Source organism: Sorex araneus, chromosome 11 (genome assembly GCF_027595985.1).
Source record: "Sorex araneus isolate mSorAra2 chromosome 11, mSorAra2.pri, whole genome shotgun sequence".
In the NCBI taxonomy this organism is placed as follows: domain Eukaryota; kingdom Metazoa; phylum Chordata; class Mammalia; order Eulipotyphla; family Soricidae; genus Sorex; species Sorex araneus.
Window position 1 is genome coordinate 40,502,011 of NC_073312.1, and position 22,565 is coordinate 40,524,575.

The 22,565-nt window shown below is 39.3% G+C and overlaps 1 protein-coding gene across 4 annotated transcripts in view; it reads right to left on the reverse strand.

Moving 5' to 3' along the window:
• SHLD2 (shieldin complex subunit 2) overlaps nucleotides 1–22,565 on the reverse strand; it is a 68,213-nt gene that overhangs the window by 23,085 nt on the left and 22,563 nt on the right. For 2 of the 4 annotated variants that reach the window (XM_055119015.1, XM_055119017.1), the window contains exons 2-3: nucleotides 16,344–16,459; nucleotides 12,391–12,587 (exon numbers count right to left, since the gene is read on the reverse strand). The gene's annotated coding sequence lies outside the window, so the exon portion shown is untranslated. Of the gene's footprint in view, nucleotides 1–12,390; nucleotides 12,588–12,681; nucleotides 12,767–16,343; nucleotides 16,460–22,565 lie in introns of those variants that run through there. The other 2 variants (XM_012932473.2, XM_055119018.1) reach the window with 2 other exon arrangements.

Here is a 22,565-nt window from a genome sequence, read left to right on the forward strand (position 1 = left end):
ATAAATGACCACAAGCCACGTGGCTGCATGGGATACATGTTATAAACATAATTGAAAAATATCTAATTTATGATATCAATATATTGAGATTTTAAATATGCCAGAAAATAAAATACCAAATCAGTATTACCTCTGGGAGAGACTAATGGGGATGTGATAAAGAGTACATAAGAGATTTCATAGCTTATATATTCTTTTTTTTTTTTTTTTTTTTTTTTTTGCTTTTTGGGTCACACCCAGCGATGCACAGGGGTTATTCCTGGCTCTGTACTCAGGAATTACTCCTGGCGGTGCTGGGGGACCATATGGGATGCTGGGAATCAAACCCGGGTCGGTCGCGTGCAAGGCAAACGCCCTACCCACTATGCTATCACTCCAGCCCCATAGCTTATATATTCTTTATCCAGGTGTGGTTACAAAAGTATTCCTTATGTTGTTTAGAAATAAATAATAATGTAAAAAATTCCTAGAAAGAAAATATTAAGAAGCAAGATCAAGGGTAATTTTTAAAAATTTTCTATATTTTAAGTTTTGTTGTGATGAATAGTGAATGTATACTATTTTTATAATAATTAAATCTCTTTTGTTCAGTAATTCAAGCTTTTCTTTCAAAATCTTCAAACTAAATACAACGTTGCAATAGTTATATAGTTATATAACTATAGACATAAATTTCAGAATAAGAGTTGAGAATAAGGATGTGAAGTGATAATACAGTGAGCAGGGTACTTGGCCTGCACACAACCAACCCAGGTTCGAGAACCAGCACACCATATGGTTCCCAGATCTCTACCAGGAGTGATCCCTGAACATAAAGCCAGTAATAATCCCTGAGCACTGCTGATGTGACTCTAAAAAAAAACAAAAACAAAAATAATTGAGAAGAATGATGATAGCTGTTAATATATTGGCAAGAACAAATACATACTGGACTTTTCTAGCAGTTTATAATACTAAGATATTACTAAAGAAACAAAATTATAGTAAATTTAGACCCATAACAATAAAATAAAAACAAGACAGAGAAATAATAGAACAGAAAAGGTGCTTGCCTTGCAAGCAGCCAACTGAGATATAATTGCAAACATTCATATGGTTCTCTGAGCACATCCAGGAGTAATTCCCTGAGCACAGAGCCAGGAAGTAGTAAGCCCCAGCACTATAGAGTATGGCAAAAAGTCAAAGAAATAACTATCATTATCACTATAACCATATACCGCATCTTCATGTAATTCTGATGAAAAGAATAGCCAGCATAAGGAGTAACTGGTTTTAAATTTATTAATTCAGGTTTTACATTTAAATATTATTTTATATTGGTCACTAGGGGGCTCCAAATAGCACAGCAAAACTACATTTAAAAGATCAAAAACACTAGAAGAGAAAAATATTATCCGTTATATAGGTGGGAATATTTAGACACATTCATAAAAAAGAAATGCATAATATTAATAATGAGCTACCCCTCTCAAATCCTGGGCACTCCCCAATGGGTCTTCTGTTTAGCTTCAAATCTAAAGTTTTTTATTTTTTATTTTATTTATTTATTTTTTTTTATTGAATCACCAAGTGGAGGGTTACAAAGTTCTCAGGATTATGTCAGTTATACAATATTCAAACACCCCTCCCTTCACCAGTGCCCATCTTCCACCCCCAACCCCCCCAGTAAATCTAAAGTTTTTTAAAATCTCATGTTCTTTGTTCTCATGTCCCATTAACATTTAGTTTTCCTTGGCCATACCTGCTGATGCTGGGGCAAACAAGTGGTGCCAGATGAACTTGGGCTCCTGCACACAAGACAAACACTGAAGTCTTTTAAGCGATTTTCCAAGTCCTCATGCCCCATTTAATTACAGCTTCTATTCCAATCATTTTGCTTTAACACTTTTTTAAAAGAAACTAATGACCTTTAATAGTCAAATCCAAAGGTCAGTTTTCAACCTGTATCTTACTGCCATTTGAAATAATTAAACCCTCTTTCCTAAAACATTCCACCTTTTTTATTCTGTAAGCTTATAAAATTAGAATTATTTTGTGTTTAAGAAACAGATCAGGAGCTGGAGCGATAGCACAGCGGATAGGGCATTTGCCTTGCATGCAGCCAACCCAGGTTCGATTCCCAGCATCCCATATGGTCCCCTGACCACTGCTAGGACTAATTCCTGAGTGCAGAGCCAGGAGCAAACCCCTGAGCATTGCCAGGTGTGACCCAAAAAGCAAAAAACAAAAACAAAACAAGAAACAGATCATTAGTTTATTCATTCAATCATTCATGTAAGAGATTTACTCATTGTGCCAGGCATTAAGCTATTTCAGCAATAACCATAAAGCAGTTAGAGTCTAATGGAAGAGATTATATGACAGTTATAAAATGATTGTCTTGAACTACCACAAAATTAAATGTAGTGTCATTTACAGAAAGAAAAACCTGATCAATTCAACCAAAGTAGAATTCTGCCTTTATACACTTTTTTCATAGGTTCTTTAGACCACACTTAATGACAAAATTTTAAACTAAACTTAAATAATGTTTATTAAGTGGATTAAATAAACTCTCCACTCATCCCTCCCCACCATCCAGCACGAGAGTCAGGAAAGCAGCCTTAACTGCCTTATCTAAAGCACAGACCTGCAACAAGTAACTTCGAAAATATTTCCAAAATATTTCAAGAGAATGTAAGACACTGTTTCCATGTCCTTACTTAACATTTTCTCCTAAATGTCCTTCAATTTTCTATTTCCTGTTTCTATTAAGACGACAACAAATTCCAAACTGTCAAATAGGTACTTCCATACTTATGCAACTCATTGACTTCTCGAACACTTCTTTCCTTAACTCTTCTACCTCTCCGATTCCTCTCCCTCTCCCTCCTTTTCCCTAGACCCTCTCTTTTCATTCCTCATATCTCTCCAGAAATTCTTCCAATATCATTCATCTAACTACTAAATATTTAATTATGCTTGGTATCCAGGGAAATAGCTCAAAAGACAGAGCACATGTCTGGCATGTCTGAGGCTCCAGTTCAATTTCCAGCACCAAATGACTCCCTGAGCACTGCCAGCTATAGTCCTGGTAACCCATGGTAACTCCCTAAGCAGCGCTAGGTGTAACCCTGATAACAGTTCATACAGCATTTCCAGGATGAGCATCAAACAGTCAAGCTCACACTGGAGAGACTTCTGGCTTCCTGAGAACTGCTGGGGAGCACCCCTCAAATTACTAAAACAGATACTTTAAAAAAAAATACATCTGATTATGTTTTACTAACCTATATGAACCAGCCACTGACTATCCTAGTATCACTTAAGATTTCTAGTATCTCTATTTGACAAAATAACAGCAAACTAAACAAAAAGCAGTGTTTTATTTAGTCTTTTTCTTGAAAAGAATACCAGGTTAAATTACCCTGCGTTCAGATTAAATTACATAATCCCTGAATGCAAGTTTGGTATGCAAGTTTGGTATGGTTTGTAAGACCATGAGCCTAAGCTCTCCAAGATTCAGAGACCTGCTGTCCTGTTGACAGGGGAAGATGGTAAATGCAAAATGTGATGACATAAAATCGAGAGAATCAGAGATCTTTTCAGACTAGAGATGTCTGAAATAAATGAAAGTTCTATAGAACACAAGATTATTTGTATATAATCATTATCTCAGTACACCTTCATGTATTTTCCTAAATATATATATACATATATATATCCCAGAAGTATGAGGCTTTCCCCTTCTCAAAACAAAACAAAACTGATTAGAAAGCAAGTTCCTATAATTTTTTTAAAAAGAATTTTAGGGGCCAGAGTCATAGCACAGCGGGTAGGGCATTTGCCTTGCACGAGGCTGACCCAGGTTCGATCCCCAGCATCCCATATGGTCCCCCAGGCACTGCCAGGAGTAATTCCTGAGTGCAGAGCCAGGAGTAACCCCTGAGCATCGCTGGGTGTGACCCAAAAAGCAAAAATAAATAAATAAATAAATAATAAAAAGAATTTTAAGTGTATATGCTAAGACTACTACTAAAAAGTATTTTTAATTTGTAGAAATTATGAGCATAGAAGCAGAAGGATAAAATGTGATCAGGGTGGGGGTAAATAAAATATTTGTCTTAGCAAAAATACACTGAAGCATTGCTAGGAAAACACACATTTTCTAGAATATGTTTTAGGTGTATTCAAAAGGTTAAAACTCACTAAGATACCAGATGAAACTTGCAAGTACATATCCATTACCGTAGTTAATAATTTACACAATTTCTCAATCTGTAAAAGGCCACTTCAGTCAGATAGACCAATACAACCATAACCCTTTATCTTTAGAGTGGTCAGAGTCTGATGAATGGGTCAAAGATTTATAAAACAGGAAGAACTGTATCAGCAGGTTTTGTCTTTGCCAAACACTCCAACTAAAAATGCTTATTACAAAATATATCTGGTTTAAAGAGAACGTTTTCTCCATCTTATTACCAACCCAAAACACTAATATGTACCCATCTATACTTATTTTATCAAAAACACTAAGCTTTGTAAATTATTCAATCTCATCGCATGACAAAATGAAAAGGCAGCATTGAATTGTAGTAAGAATGGGATTGGGAGTAAGTACTATGTGGATTAAATCCTCCTCTGCAACTTACTGAAAATATAAGCTGAAAATTGTTTTAAGATAGGTAAACAGTTACAGAGTTCATTTAATTATTCTGGATCTGTATATATTTTAAAACCTCCAAAATAAAAATAAATTCTTGTATATGTCAAATGACAATCACGTTTTCTTATCTGAAAAATGAGAACAACCATCAATCCCTAATTTACCATGCTGTTTTGAGATGGGCAAAAAGCAGCTACTCAACAAATGTTGAGTCACAAATCTTGAAAATTCAATACACATACCTGCGGGCACAAAGCAAAAACAACCCGTAGAGAATATACACTTTCCAATGAAAACAAACCCTAGACTCTGACAATAGACTGAGGTTATCAGGAGAATGGGCAGCGAACCAACAGGGTCTGATGGACTATGGTGGAGGGATATTAGCCCTTTGCTATAGGCCTGGTGTAGTAACATTATTCCTATGGGACACATAAGCATTTACACCCTTAGGAACCAATATAAGTAGTAATTTTTTTTAATTTCATAATTTCTTCAAGTTTTATTTATTTATTTATTTATTTTTGCTTTTTGGGTCACACCCAGTGATGCTCAGGGGTAACTCCTGGCTTTGCACTCAGGAATTACTCCTGGCAGTGCTTGGGGGACCATATGGGATGCCGGGGATCGAACCCGGGTTGGCTGAGTGCAAGGCAAACGCCATACCTGCTGTGCTATCGCTCCGGCCCCCAAGTTTTATTTTTAATGTATATTTTATAGATCTTTCTTTTCCTGTTGTTCACTGATTTACTTGAGCGGGCACCAGTAACGTCTCTATTCCTCCCAGCCCTGAGATTTTTTTTTTCTTTTTGGGTCACACCCGGCGATGCACAGGGGTTACTCCTGGCTCTGCACTCAGGAATCACCCCTGGCGATGCTCAGGGGACCATATGGGATGCTGGGAATCAAACCCAGGTCGGCCGCGTGCAAGGCAAACGCCCTACCCGCTGTGCTATTCCTCCAGCCCCAGCCCTGAGATTTTAGCAGCTTCTCCTTACTCAACTTTCCCAACGACTGGAGGCTCTTTAATGGTCAGGGGAATGAGACCTATCGTTACTATTTTTGGCATATCGAATACGCCACGGGTAGCTTGCCAGGCTCTGCCCATGTGGGCAGGATACTCTACGTAGCTTGCTGGGCTCTCCGAGAGGTCACAATCACAATAACCTGTAAATCACTGATTTCTTGGGTGGGCTCAGTAACATCTCATTTCATCCTTTCCCTGAGATCTTAGAAGTCTATCTCGACTTGGCCCTCCTAAGGATGTTGCACTGGGGGCTCTTCAGGGTCAGGGGAATGAGATCCAGCTTGTTACTGGATTTAGCATATGAATACACCTTGGGAAGCTTGCAAGGCTGTCCCATGTGGGCAGGAAACTCTCAGAAGATTGTCAGTTTCTCCTAGAGGGAGAAGTAGGCTAAAGATATCGCGTGGCTGCAACGCGCAAAGCGGCCGCGCGCTTTTGAGAACTTGCTCTTAAGTCTCTCTCTGAATGTTGGCCATTGATGGGATTACACACACCTGGGTTCCTCTGCCGGTACCTTCATGCATGAGGCCTGTCTGAACGTGTAGAGAGGAGCCTCCAGCATGGCTGTAGCTAGGTTCTGGTGGTCTTCGGCCGCCGGGAGCTCTGCTCGGGGGTGGGGAGGGAAGCTGGGCCCCCCTACGAGGGCCCCGGGGAAGACAGCCAGGCATGTGGGCAAGAGACTCTCTGCATCACTCTCTTCTGAGAGGTGTGTATAAATATATATATATATATACACACACACACTATGTGAGTACTCTCTATGATTTGTTGCCTAAGAAATTAATACTTTTTATTAACAAGTTAATAATTTGTTGGCTAAGAATAATTTTATAATATTATGTAAATACTCTTTTATTTTGAACTTTTTGTTTTATTTAAACAAAACAAAGCTTTTGTTTATTTTCTTTAAGATTGTACCTTTGCTCTGATCATTTTATGTACTTGCCATCTTAACAAAAATTTGAGCATATGCTATAACCCTGCTCATAAAAATGTATTTTGAAATTTGAGGGGCTGGAGTGATAGCACAGCAGGTAGGGTGTTGCCTTGCACAGAGCTGAACCGGGTTTGATTCCTCCGCCCCTCTCCTTGAGCCCGGCAAGCTACCAAGAGTATTTCGCCTGCCCAGCAGAGCCTAGCAAGCTAGCCGTGTTGTATTAGATATGCCAAAAACAGTAACAACAAGTCTCAAAATAGAGACATTACTGGTACCTGCTTGAGCAAATCAATGAGCAAGGGGATTACAGTGATACAGTGTTATAGTGATTTGTTGCCTACTGTCTGAACTCCATCAAATATGGTGTGGTAATTATGGAAAATGGGTAGGAAGTGTCATAAATGTGTCTGGAAAGCGGCCTGGAGTGTGAAGGCAGTTGGGAAGAGGAGGTCAGCTGCCAGGGGCTGGGTACCTTGGGGTAGTTGAGTGTTCTCACCTGCCCCCCTCTGGAGTGCCCCGAGTGAAAACAGCCTGGTGCAGAGTTCAATATTTTATAGTTACAATCATAAAACTGAAATAATTCTGTAGTCTGCTTCAATGTGGTCACATTACTGTATCGATCTATAATCTTCCTAAGCATTTTTAATGCTACAATAAGATTTCATGTAGAATCTAATTTAATTAAATCATTAGTGTCTAACTAACTTATAACTAGTCAGTATTATAGCCATTGATGCTATTAGATATTTTTGGTATTTAAGCATATTTTTCAATTATTCTCTTGTGAGAATATACATTATTTTGGCTCTTAATTATTTTTTAATAGTGCCACACCCAGCAGTACTTTGAAGCTCCTAAGGCACTCCCTACAATGATTGGTCAGGAGTGCACTCCTTAAATAATTAATTAAAAATAATTGCAGAGCAATTCCATCAGGGTAACCAGGTCTATACCAAGTGGTGCTGAGGGGGAAGAGGGGCCATGAGAGGGGGAGAGCATGTGGTACTGGAGATAAAGCCCAGGACCCTGCATATACTATGCATGTGCTTGATTGTTTGAGCTATCTTCCAGTCCTAATATTTATATTATGTTGTTTGCAAAAGAATTGGACAGTTTATAATGCCTCAAATAATGGCTAAGGCTACCAAATTTCTAATTACATTTAGATTAATACCCTTAATATATTAGAAATTGTATGCAAACATGTGCAAGGGAACACAAATTAATTAAAAATAACTAGATAAAGAGATAAGCAAGGGGTGGGAGATCAGGGGTCAGGGGCACACATCTTTTATGCACAAGGACTCAATTCTACCCAGGCACTGCATGATCTCCCATGCATTTGCAGATGTAGCTCTGGCAGGCCCCTAGAACTGCTGGGCCCAAATAGTATCATATCACAGAATCTTAGCATGGAGCCATGGGCCCAGTAGACCAAGAATTTCTGGGAGTAGCTCCCAGGCTTCCTGAGCACTGCTTGGGAGATACTAAATTAATTAGATAATTACTTTTTTTTTTCTTTTTGGGTCACACCCGGCAATGCACAGGGGTTACTCCTGGCTCTGCACTCAGGAATCACCCCTGGGGACCATATGGGATGCTGGGAATCGAACCCGGGTCGGCCGCGTGCAAGGCAAACGCCCTACCCGCTGTGCTATTCCTCCAGCCCCAATTTATAATAGTCTTAATGATGACTTCTCATGCACATAATTCCAGTACCACAGCCATCACCAGTGTACTCACTTCCCTCCCTAAATTAAGACATTTAAAATAAAGATAAGTAGGTATCATATATAAAAAGAAACATAGGAGCCAGAGAGTAGTAGAGCAGGTAGGGTGTTTGCCACAGCAGACCATGATTTGATCCCTGGCATCCCATATGATTCCCTGAGCACAGCCAGGAATAATTTCATAGTGCAGGGCCAGAAGAAACCCCTGAGCACTGCCAGTTGTGGCCTCAAAACAAAAATAATTAATTAAAAGAAATATATGGTTTAAAATATTAAAAACAGTGTTAGAGAGATAGCTCAGTAGCAGAGGACGTGATAAACATGTGCAAAGCCCTGATTTAGATCCTTGATACCACATGCCCCCACACCACCAGCACTGCCAGTTGTAACCTCTGAGCAATGGTAGGGCCAAGACTTGAAATGTCAGCATGTCTATACAAGGATTAATCACCACTGAAGTGATCCCAATTTTTAAAAAAATATCTGAAAACCTCTATTCGCCTTTAAAAGATGAAAAGAGCTGAGAAGGTGGGTCAACAGTAAAGCATATACCTTGCATGCCTAGACCTAAGTTCAATCCTTGGCATTGAAACACAAAACAATAAAGAAAAAAATATACAAATAAACAAAATATTTCTATCAATCAAACTAGCAAAGACTCATTAACAAGTTAAAAGTATACCATGAAATTACTCAAACTCATAGGAGTTTAAACTGGTAAAAATTTTCTGGGGGGCAATATTTGACAAGCCTTAAATTATTCATCCATCCTACCTCTCCAGTATTTCGTCTTTGCAAAACTGTGGTATTAAAATCCAAGACAGAACACGGCTTCTTAGTTCCATAAAATATATTAAGTATGCACTGACTTACCTACAGAGCTATAAACAGAACAAAACTTCAAAATAAGGGGGCTTCATCGCTAAAGAATTACACCTAGAAAGTCCACTAAATTATAAGCTCTACTGGGCGGTACAGCAGGTAGGGCACTTGCCTTTCTTCCACGCAGCCTATGGGTTCAATCCTCAGCATCCCATATGGTCTGCCAAGCCCATCAAGAGTAGCCCCTAAGCACCGGCCGGTTGTGGCCCAAAACACACAAAATTTTATTTTAATTTTAAAAAGGTCTTTATAGCTTATTTAACTCTACTCCAAGGTTTCTAGACAATATCCCAAGTACAAAACTCTCTTCACTAGAGGCAAAGGGATAGTACACCCTTGAGCATCGCAGAGTGTGACCCCAAAACTGAAAAAAAAAGTCTTTTCCACTTTCTCCACTATTGTCAAGAGTGACAAACTATTTGATGCAATGTATGAGCTCCTGGAATTGATCAACATATTTACAGTGTGACATTCCCTAGCACTGTGAAGTTTCATTCTTTGCATATGAAGCTGATTCTAAATATTCTAAATGACCCTTTAAGGAGCTCCAGGAATCTTTGTTCTGTAGATTTCTGTGTGGTCCTCTCTGTTCTAGTTTTCTACACCACAAATACTGACAGCTTTAGCTTCTTCTCAGACTTCTGGGCTCTAATTAGGTTTCCCCATAAAATGCTATAAACTGGAAACTGCCTGCAGGCAATATGCTAGGATCCTCTAAGAGTCAAGTCATTTATTTTGTTTATTTAACAATCACTGTCCTGTTACGATTGTTGTTTGATGTCTAAAACAACTTGTTTCACATTTTTTTTATCCCCCTTTTTTTGTTTGTTTATAGTAGTGTTCTTCAATCTTTTTACCAGTAGACAAGCACTTGACCCGGTTTGCAGACCAGCAATTATAACCAAGGCAGTAGACCAGTAATTTTCATGAACTGGTAGTTCAAGACCACTGGTGTCAAGCATAAGGGCAACTTTCACAGCAGTTACTCCTACGTTAGCATCTATAATGCCTTTTTACAGTTTTTGGTTTTGTTCTTGTTTTTTTGCTTTTTGGGTCACACCCGGCGATGCACAGGGGTTACTCCTGGCTCTGCACTAAGGAATAACTCCTGGTGGTGCTCAGGGGACCATATGGGATGCTGGGAATCAAACCTGGGTCTGCACGCAAGGCAAACACCCTACCCACTGTGCTATGGCTCCAGCCCCAATATATATATTTTTTGCCCCAGTATTTTTTATATTTAGTGGTTGCCCTAGAAATTAAAATATGCATCTTGGAGCTAGGGAAATAGCTCAATGGGCTTTCCATGTAGAATGCCTGGGTTCCATTCCTGGCAGCACATGGTCCCCAGAGACCTGTCAGGAGTAGCCCCGGGGAAGTACTGAGCATGGCTCCAAAAGAAAACAAATGCATACTGAAGATTTTACAGCCCACTTTCAAATAAAAATAATTCAGAATATGAAAATTATGGCTGTATAATTACATATGCCCCTTTTGAATTCTTATGATTTTACACTACTTCTATGGTTGTTGCCAATGTGGTAGTGGTAGTGTACAAAAAGGAGGTATTGAAGGCCAGAGCCACATCCAGTGCCTCGGTTCCTGGAGTGTAGCCCACAAACACTTGCAAGGCATGTGCGTTACCACTTGAACTACATTCCCAGTCCCACTGTTCTTCATTCTTTGCTGAAGATTCAAGGTTCCATCTGTCCACTTTTACTTCTAGCTCATAGAGCATGTTATACTATTTCTTGGCACTTCAGATCCACTAAAGACAAATTATTTTACTTTTTAATGTCTATAAATCTTTGTTTTAACCTTATTTTAGAGGTTATGTATTTTTAGTGAATATAAAATTACAAGTTGACATGGCTGTTTTTCCCCCTTTCAGCACTTTTATGAATGTCATTATATTATCCTCAAGATTGCTTTATGGTGAGTCGTTCACCATAATTATTATTGCATTTCCAAATATTTAAGACATCTTTTACTCTTCTGTTGCTTGTAAAATGAGGATATGCTTTGCTGGAATATATATGTATATGTAATCACTGTATCACTGTCATCCCATTGTTCATCGATTTGCTCGAACGGGCACCAGTAACATCTCCATTTGTCCCAGCCCTGAGATTTTTAGCAGCCTCACCTTACTCGTCCTTCCAAACGGTGCCATATTGGACACTCTTTCAGGGTCAGGGGAATGAAACCCGTTATTGTTGCTGTATTTGGCTTATCGAATACACCACGGTGAGCTATATACATATAGTATATGTATATGTAATATACCATTTTTTTTCTTAGATAATGTGTTTTTGTTTGGGATTTCACCTGCTTGAATCTTATTCTTTAATTTGTTAAGTTAATAAAATTTATTAAATTTAGAAGTTTTCTGTTTTTGGGGGGAAGTTCACATCCAGTGAGGCTCAGGGATCACTCCTGATGGAACTCAGAGAACCATATGTAGTGGGGACTAAAACCAGGTCATACTCATGCAAAGCAAGTAAAGCACCTTACCTGCTACACTATCAGTCTCTCTGGACCAATTATAGAAATTCTGAACCACTGTTTCTTCAAGTATGTCCTTTACCACATTTTCTCTTTTCTTTCTAAAATTCTAACTACACATCTGCCAGATTATTTGTAATTATCTCATGGGTTGTTGGTAAGCTCTTTACCACTTCTCTCCTATTCTTTTTTAAAAAATTTTAAATCAATCTGGATATGTTCTATCAACATGTCTTTATATCCACTAACCCTTTCTTTTGATGCCAGGATGCTATCAAGATTATATATAGTATAACATATGTCATATATTATATTAATGTCTAAAATTATCTTAACTTCTAATATTGCTATTATCTTATCTAAAATTTTGATTTTTGTCCTTTAGTATAGTTTCCACAACTACAAAAAATTTCTACCTGTTTGTTCATTTTGTATGTCTTTTCACTAAATCCACTAAAGCAATTTTTTTCAGTTACCTTAAAACACTGCCTGTCATTTCACTATCTGTGTTACTTTTGATCAGATTTTCTTGTGAATTGCAACATTTTTATAAGCCAGGTATTTTATATAGAAATTTATCTTTATTGACATAAGCAATACTTTTCCTTTAGAAACAGATGTGACTCTAGTCAGACCACCAGAATGAAACCTGAATTAATCTTACCTGTAATTGAGTTGGATCTGAACTCTGATGAGCTTAGACTCAGTTTATCACATGCTTTAAATATTTAGAGGGTGAGAATCATGACTTTCACTTCAGCAGGATCTGGGATATGAGCCCAAGTAGGATTGCAGAGATCTGTTTGTGCTTCACAGATAAGTCATCAGCTTTCAAAATGGTGGGAGTAATTCACATGTACACTGAAATTAAACAGATGACAGATGGTGTGAGACACATTTCCACTATTAGAGTCATTTCTAGATAAAGCAAGGAAGATAAGATGAATGGACTCACTTTGTGAATACATGGGCTGTAGAGATAGTACAGAGGGTAAGGTGCTTGTCTTGCATGTGCCCAATCCAGGTCTAATCCCCAGCATCCCATATGGTCCCCCAACCACCAAGAGAAATAATTCCTGAATGTAGATTCAAAAGAAACCCCTGAGCATTGCTGAGTATGACCCACAAGTTAAAAAAAAAAATTATAAGTACATCAATATAAATTTCAGGTGTAGTTTAAATGAGATATAGATGGATACATACAGAAATATTTATAGACATATATATGCATACATGTTAGAATATACACATATTATTTCATTGCTCTGTGAGCTAAAGGAATCTACAAGCAATGATACTCCAGGATCAACAAACATATCTAGCACCTATATCTTGGTTTCCTCTTTTCTCCAGTTAAAGAAAGCAAGGATCTTTAAAGAAATGGTTGATTCCAGGACCGGGGCAAGACATAATCCTTGATGATTATGAACCTGAAGCATCATGTGATACCACAAAGTGAGGTATGAGTGTGAGTGTGAATGTGTGTGAGCACGCACACATGTATATCTGGGGACAAGAAATCAATTGAAAATGTTCCCAAAGATCAAAGGTAGAACAATTTCACCAACATAAATGAGCCATAAATAACTGTATTATAATTGAAATAATTAAGACAAGGAGCGCTACAGATATAGCTAAGGCACGGATAGGTGATTTTGAGACCCAGCACCATCTGCATACAGATACACTGATGACACTACTGTTTATGATTCCCAGTACTACAAAGTACTCCACAACCAAACTATAACTAAAAACATGTACAAGTATAGAAACCAAATATGTGCCAACATCTGCTCACCACCACAACAACAAACCATAAAAGTAAGGAAAGAGAGTGTGGGGTTGCTTTTTCCTTATGCATAAAGGAGGTCCCTAAGAGATGGAGTGTATATTTTACCAGTGGTAGCACTGAGTTTGATCCCAACACATGTACCCCTACTACCCTATTACTTTTGGGGATGGCCCTCCTCTCCCCACCCCCACTCCCCACACACAAAAGAGCATAAAGTAAATATCCATGAGTTCAGACTAATTAAAAAAAAAAAAGACCAAAGGGCTGGGAAGATAACTCAAAAGGTTTCTGGATGTATGCTTTGCATGTAGGAGCCCTAGGTTCAATTCTCAGGATCACATGGTTTACCAAGCACCACCAGAAACAACTCCTGAGCACTAAATCAGTAGTAGCCTCCAGCCTCCAGTGCTGCCTGGGATGGCCCAAAGACAACAAAAATGAAATAAGTAAATAAATGAGGAAAAATAGTTAGTTTTCTTATATACAAAAATGCCAAATTTTTTATGTAGCTATGCCACCCTTGAGAATTGGGGCGGGGGGGGGGGGCATAACTAACCACTCCTAAAGTGTAAGTTGTGCTAAAGTGACTTCCTTACAAAGCATACAGCTTAGAGAGACAATACTGGACTGACAGTACAGAGGGTAGAGTGCTTGCCTTGTATGTGGCCAACCCAGGTTCAATCCCTGACATCCAGTATGGTCCCTAAGACTGTCAGGAATAATCTCTGAGTGCAGAGCCAAGAGTGAGCCCTGAGCATTGCCCAGTGTAGCTACCTGCATCCTCCCACACACACACTGAAAAAAACAGTATAGAAAGAGAGAAGAGTTTTAATTTTACCATAAAAACAAGACTTGAAAAAATGAAAGAAAAAATTGGCAAAGGGCTTTTTAGACCAGGGCTGGGGTGATAGTACAACGGGTAGGGCGTTTGACTTGCACACGGCCAACCTGGGTTCAAGTCTCAACGTCCCATATGGTCCCCTGAGCACCGCCAGGAATAATTCCTGAGTGCAAAGCCAGAAGTAACCCTTGTACATCGCCGGATGTGACCCAAAAAAAGCAAAAAAAAGGATTTCTAGACCAAGTGATTCAACATTAACATTATAAGTTAGGCTGACAGCACATTCTCTTAATAAGATATAATAAAAACTGCACTTAATTTCTATGTTCTTCCTTCCAAATATTAACAGGAAGACATATTCTCTAATTCCTCGCATGTTCACTCTCACCCTCACTACCTCCACCTTTTCTTTCCCTACTTCTAGAAAGCCGAAATGACTGGTTAAAAATTATAAATCATTTGGCCTGTTTTAAAATAAATTATATAAATATAGAATATTTAATTTTGTAAAAGAAAACAGTACTTTTATAGGAGAAAACGTTTTAAGGTTTTTCAAATACATGCAATTTGTGCCACTCTGTCTTTAGGCAGTTTAAATGTTTAACATAACATGCTTTTTCCAAACCACTCTTTGTCATTTATTGTTTCCTCATAAATAAATAAAAGAACCCTATTTGTTTATTTATTTTGGTTTTGGGGCCATATCAGTGATGCTCAGGACTTACTCCTGGCTCTTAGCTCAGAAATCACTCCTGGCAGTCTTGGGAAACAATATGGGATTCTGGAGATGGAACTGCCTTACCCATTGTACTGTGGCTCCAGCCCTGCTACCCATCAAGGCTCTGAGCAAGAATAATAGATAGTGCTCACAGTGGAAAAAGAGAGCAAGCAACTGCTCTCAATTAAAAGTGAACATTGTTAACTGCTTGCCAATTAGCACTTATCATTTTAAAAATTTACTCTTTATAGGAATCATGGCCAGTGAAAATTGGATAGGAGTACTCACAGGACCATGAGGTGCTAGGAATCAAACTCAGGGCCTCAAACACACAAGGCATGTGCTTACTCCCTTTCAGCCATACCCACCTTCTCTAATGAGAGAAAAAACTGAACATGCAAACAGGGAAGTATATTCTAGATATTAAGCGCCAATGGAAAATAAATACAATGTTTGATGTTTAACTGTAAGGACTTCCTCAGATTGGCTTCCCCAATTTCTTCCTCAGATTGAGAAGAAGCCTAAAGAACATATCCTATGAACAAACGGAACATTCACTTTAAAGAAATAAATACTAAATTTTAAAGTTAGATTTCTCATTCACTGGGAATTTTCTGTCTAGGTATTAGTGGCAGAACTCCTTAAAAAGCAATATATTTAAGAAATGCAAGGCTAATCAGATAGTTTAATGGGCTAAGTGCATGCTCTATACATAGGAGGTCCAGGTTCCATCACTGTTCCCTAAGCACAAAGCCAGGAATAGCCCCAGCTCCACTAGGTATGGTGCAAGAAACACCGTAGCACTGGTATCCTGTTGTCATTGATTTGCTCAAGCAGGCACCAGTAACGTCTCCATTATGAGACTTGTTACTGTTTTTGGCATGTCCAATACACCACGGGTAGCTTGCCAGGCTCTGCTGCATAGGCGGGATACTCTCGGTAGCTTGCCGGGCTCTCCGAGAGGGATGGAGGAATCGAACCCGAGTTGGTCTTGTGCAAGGCAAACGCCCTACCCGCTGTGCTATCGTTCCAGTCCTTAAGAAACAATAAAAAAAGAAAAAAAGAAAAAAAACAAAAAAAAGAAATACATGTCAGAATAAGAACTCCTTGCTACTCTTGTCTCTACCATTTACAATTGTGTGGTCTTAGGCAAATTAACCTCTCAAAAAGTAGCATCTACTTCACAGGTACTTCAACACATTTTTCAGGATAGAGCAATGAAAAAGATTAATGAAGATAATTCATAAAAATACTTTAAGATATTACCTGATAGGGCTGGAGCGATAGCACATCGGGTAGGGCGTTTGCCTTGCACGTGGCCAACCCAGGTTTGATTCGCAGCATCATATAGTCCCCCGAGCACCACCAGGAGTAATTCCTGACTGCAGAGCCAGGAGTAATCCGAGCATCGCCAGGTGTGACCCAAAAAGAAAAAAAAAAAAAAGATATTACCTGATAGCTAACAAGAACTCTATAAATAGTAACAAATATTACCTCAGGAATTAGGTGATATCATTTCATATATCAAATTAAAGCCAATTTTTTTAAATTATTATGGATAAAAATAGCTTTTATTAATGTAACTAACTTCATTTTTGTCTAAGTTAGATCTAAGTTAGATCTTCCTCACTCTGTCTTCAATAATTTCTTCTGTCTTTCATAAAACCATTTGTAATGATGCCATATATATCATGATATATCCATTTTTTAAAAAAGAAAAAGTATAGAAAAAAATCTATTCATCCAAAAAAAAAAAAAAGAAACAAAAACTAATAAAAGTTGTCGATAAGGACCAGAGAGATACTACAACAGGTTGTCTTTGAAGGCAGCCAAGCTGATTCATCCCCAATACCACATATGATCTCCCAAGCCCCGCCAGGAGCGATTCCTGAGTGAAGAACCAAGAGTTAAGCCCTGAACACAGCTGGGGATGGCCCTAAGACAAAAAAATATAAGTTGCTATACGTAATTTTATCATAATTAAAAGTATAACTATCTGAAAAAATACTCAGGTCACCATACTTTTTGTTAATTTGGGGGCCACACACCTATGTTCATATATGGGGGTGCCTGGAATTGAACCTGGGCCAGCCTTGTGCACGGCCAAGTGTACCAGTCCTATTTCATGGCACACTTGTAGTTGTACATGGCAAGGACACATGTACGTGACAAGTACCCACTGTACTATTTCGCCAGCCCCTCAGGTCACCATATTTATCTTATAGTTTTAAGTTTATTCTGATCAATTTTCACTCTTTGTACCAACTATACATTAACTCAGTAGTGCTGACGTGAATGTTTTTCATTTCAAAATTCGTGAAGTGTCTGGACTAGAGAGATAGTACAGGACTTAAGGTGCTTGCCTCAAATGCTGACAGTGGCACCACCAGGAGTGATCCCTAATCAGTGAGTCAAGAAGAGTCCTGGAGCACTATTGGATTTACCCCCAAAGCAAACAACAACAACAACAAAAAGTATTAGGCAAAATCTCCAAGTTACAAACATAATGGATTCAGTTTTACTTCACTGTATAAAATTTAAGAAATATCTTTCCAAAGAAACAAAATTATGAAATAAAGTTGAGATCCTGGATATTAAATGGCAACTTAATCATAACTACCTAATAACTGGAAATATACCTAAGAAAAAAGTATCGGATCAAAACAATAGCACAGTGGATAGGGTATTTGCCTGGCATGTGGCCAACCTGGGTTTGATCCCACAAATTCCATAAGGTCCCCTGAGCACCAAGAGTGGTTCCTGAGCACAGAGCCAGGAGTAATATCTGAGCATCACTGGATGTGACCCAAAAGGCCAGTGGAAAAGAAAAAGAAAAGAGATTTAAGAAAGCTACTATCACTATCACTATCATCCTGTTGATAATTGATTTGCTGAGTGGGCCCAGTAACGTCTCCATTCGTCCTAGCCCTGAGATTTTAGCAGCCTCTCTTTACTGGTCCTTCCCAACAGTGCCACATGAGAGGCTCTTTCAGGATCAGGAGAATGAGACCCATCATTGTTACTATATTTGGCATATGAATATGCCCTCAGAGGGGGTGGGTTGAGTCTTTCTCCCTGCCCTGATCAGAGCCCCGAGCCCTGGCAGCCAAAGACCTCCAGAACCCAGTCACAGCCATGCTCAAGGCCATTCTCCACACGCCCGGACGAGTCTCATGCATGAAGGAACTGGCAGAGAAACCCAGGTGTCTGCTCAGATCAGGACTGGGCCTCTTCCACCCAGATTCCTCATTTTCCAGTAGCTAGGCAGTCACACCCACAACTCCCCCCTCCTCCTCCTCAAGCCATGTAATCCCATCAATGGCTAACATCCAGTGACTATAAAACCAAGCTCCCGGAAGCAACATCTTATAGCCAAATTCTCCCTCTTGGAGAACGTGGCAAGCTACCAAGAGTTTCCTGCCCTCACAGGAAAGCCTGGTAAACTCCCCGTGGCATATTCATATGCCAAATACAGATATAAGAAAGTAATACATATAAATACACTGGGTTATTTTCAACAACTTCTTTTGTGATTCCATAGCTAGCAATAAAATAGCTATTATCTGAGATTAGAAGTCTTTTGTTTTTTTGGCTTTTTCTTGCTTTTTGGGTCACACTGAATGATGCTCAGGTGTTACTCCTGGCGGTGCTTGGGGGACCATATGGGATGCCAGGGATTGAACCCATGTCAGCCATTTATAAGGTAAATGCCCTACCTGCTGTACTATTGCTCTGGCCCAGGGTATTTTTGATACTTTATCATTTTGTATCCTTGTAAAGCATAATCAGTAGATAACAGAGATAGTCTTTTTTTTTTTTCCTTCCATATTTTTATTGCATACGGGAGTCCAAGAAGGAAATTAAATTTAGGTTCTTTAAGTGATGAATTGTGTAAACATTTATTACATTTTCATCTGAGCAGCGGCTGAGCTGACCTATTTTTACAGGGATCGTATAAAAGCACACGAGGCTGGGTCCAGGCACCCATCTGCCTTTGTGATCTCTTTTTCCACTGGCCCGTGTGCAGCGGGGGCCGCAGCGCCTGCAGAAACTCAAGTCGGGCCGCGGGGAGGGAGGGGCAGAGCCCCCCCCCTCCCCCCCCCGCTCACATGCGAGCCTTGCCAGCATCCGAGCCCGGCGGAGGCCCCGGGCCGCTGGCTTGGTGCTGGGGACGGAGGGACACAGCCGAGCTCAGGGCAGTTCAACAGAGATAGTCTTATATCAGGAATTAAAAAATATCTATAAATAAATATATAGAAATAATAGTACTATTTGAATCAGTTGCTTTTTTGGGGTTTTTTGTTTTGTATCTTTTGTTTGTGGCCCTGTGGTGCTCAGTGTCTCCTCCCAGCTCAGGGACCACTCCTGGTAGTGCTGAGGGAACCATATGTGGTGCCAGTGATCAAACCTGGATTGGATGTATGCAAGATAAGTGCCATTGTTTTAACATCCCAGAAGGAACACATCAAATTAGATGGAAAAGTAACACAGACGCAAACTAAACTCAATAAATAAAAACATTAACACAGAAGGCTCAACTAGCAACAACGGCTTAGTAAACCCTCAGATAAGGGCTTAATGATCCCAGGATTAATATAACAATTTTCAGAAATTTTCTTTTACTGAAGTATTTTTTGATAATTCCATTAGCCATTAAGTTGTAACAAGTTAATATAAATTATTTTGTGTCCACAAAGAAAGCAGATTTAGGGAGGTGGTTGGGACTCCCCCAGTGGAAACAGTGGTGAGGGGTAGGTCACACTGGTGATGGAGCTGGTGTTGAAATATTGAATGCCTGTAATAAATGCATCATGAACAACTACGTAAACCCCGGTGTTTAAAGGGGGAAAAATTGACCTCCAAACGTTTCCCAACATCCTTTCTTTTAGCTGTACCTTAAATTAAAAGTATAACCTTTTTTTCTGAGGATTTTATTGAAATACAACTGACATATAAAATTGTATTAGTTTAGGCCAGAAATATGGTACAGCAGGTAGGCCTCTTGCCTTGCCTGCACCTGACCCAGTACTACGTATGGTCCCCTAATAACCACCAGGAATAAACCCTGAGCACAGAGCCAAGAGTAAGTCCTGAGCACCACTGGGTGTGACCCAAAAACAAGCAAACAAAAAATTGTATTAGTTACCTACCTTATTTGGCCTAACATATCCACTTCAGAAAAAAATTACCAGGTGTCCCTTGCCCAGTTTGGTATATATTGTTTTTATAAACATATTGAAATAATTACAGTAACTTTGGTTAACATCTATTACCTATTATACTTACAGTGTTTTACCTTGAGACCAGAATTTTTTTTTTTGCTTTTTGGATCACACCTGGCGATGCTCAGGGGTTACTCCTGGCTTTGCACTCAGGAATTACTCCTGGCGGTGCTCAGTGGACCATATGGGATGCTGGGAATCGAACCTGGGTTGGCTGCATGCAAGGCAAATGCCCTACCCGCTGTGCTATCACTCCAGCCCTGAGACCAGAACTTTTGAGATCTACTTGGGCTAAGATGTGGTAAAAATGGTCAGACACACACATGGCATGTGTGAGGCCCTGGGTTAATTTCCTAATGCTACATGATCCCCAGACTACTACCAGAAGTGTCACTGGCATGGGCCCCCACAACAACTAAAATCAAAAACTGAGAAACATTCAAATAAACAATAGTGCTATTCACTACAGTCATCATGCTGCATATTACATCCCTAGAACTCACTGCTCTTACAAGTTGGATCTTTTGACCACCTTTAAACATTCTCCCTTATTTCTCCTGCCTCTAGCAACCAAATTATTCTATGCCTGGGTGCTTTTTCACATTCTACATATTTCAAGTTTTTTCTACACACACAATACCGCTTTCAGAGCATGGGAAAGATTCGGGGGTGGGGGAGGAGGGTGTACAAGCCTCCAGTGCAACTAGAAGGTGCTTTCTCTTTGTTCATTTAAAGAACATAGATTTGGATCTGGGGAAGGAGGAGCAGGTAAACCAAATAAAACCTCTGGATTAGATCTTAGATTAAAAGGAGAAAGACCTTAAGGGGATGTTTATATGTAAATATTTCTTCAAAGTTAATCTTCACTATGCCTTATGGGTCCTTTCCATGAAATGAACCTTTACCAAAGACATGTTTGAGGGACACCATAATTTTGATCCCAGCTATGGTACTTTTAGAAGTTCTGATATATATATGCAAAACTATATATAGTCCATATATATAAACTATCTATATGAAGTTTCATATATATCACACATATATGAAACTATTTTATGTGTTGTGAATTATATTAAAAGAAATTGTACATAACAAAAAACATGTCAAAATCTTATCGAAGTTAACTTGAAAAATAAATGTGATGGGCTGGATATATGACTCAGTGGCAGAGCGCATGCCTAGCATGCATAATGAATGCCCTGCATTGGATTTCCTGATACCACAAAAATACTGTCAGTCTGACAAGAACATTATAAAAATTCCCAAAATTAAACCTTTTTCTATATTACCCAATACTATTCTTAAACTTTTCTATTTTTTTAGGAATTTTCATAAAATTCTAATTACTAAGTTTGCCACTGTTAGTCTACAAAGGTAGAAAGAAGTTTAAATAATATGTAAACAATTCAAATACACTTTTATTTTTTGCTTATTTTTTATTTAGGGCTAAACCATCAGTGTGCAGGGGTTGCTCTATGCAGAGTCTGGGGATGGACCCAGCCCTCCAGTATGCAAAGCATACACACAACTTGATTACCTATCTCTGTGGCCCCCAAGTGAACTGTTAATTTGTTGGGGGTTTTTTTATTTGGTTTGGGAGCTGCACAGGGCTTACACCTGGCTCTAAACTCAGGGATTGTTCCTATGGTGCTTTGTAGTGGCAGGGGTCAAACCACCGTCTGTTACAGACAAGCTAAATTCCTTAACCCTTGTACCATCTCTCCAGACCCTAAAGTGAATTTTTAAATGAGCAGAAAGGGCCAAGGAGACAGGGGTCAGGCCTCAGAGGTCAGGGGCACATACCTTGAATGCAGAAGGATCTGCCAAATATGACCCTGGTGGCCCTCAAGCACTGCCAAAGTGACCTTGGTGACCCAAAACTCTGCTGGACATGAGAACGGAACTATCAGGCAGATTAGCTAAGTATTGCTGGGATTAGGTCCTAGTCCTCATAAGAAATGCTTGAGGATCACCACTCCATTATTAATTAAAATAAGATGAGCAAAAGATGTTATGACCTGGGGCTGGAGTGATAGCACAGCGAGTAGGGCATTTGCCTTGCATGCACCCGACCCGAGTTTGATTCCCAGCATTCCATATGGTCCCCTGAGCACCGCCAGGGGTAATTCCTGAGTGCAGAGCCAGGAGTGACCCCTGTACATCACCGGGTGTGACCCAAAAAAGCAAGACAAAAACAAAAGATGTTATAACCAGTATCATACACAAATTCAAGAGTAGCATAAGATAAAAAAAACTTTTTCTGCAG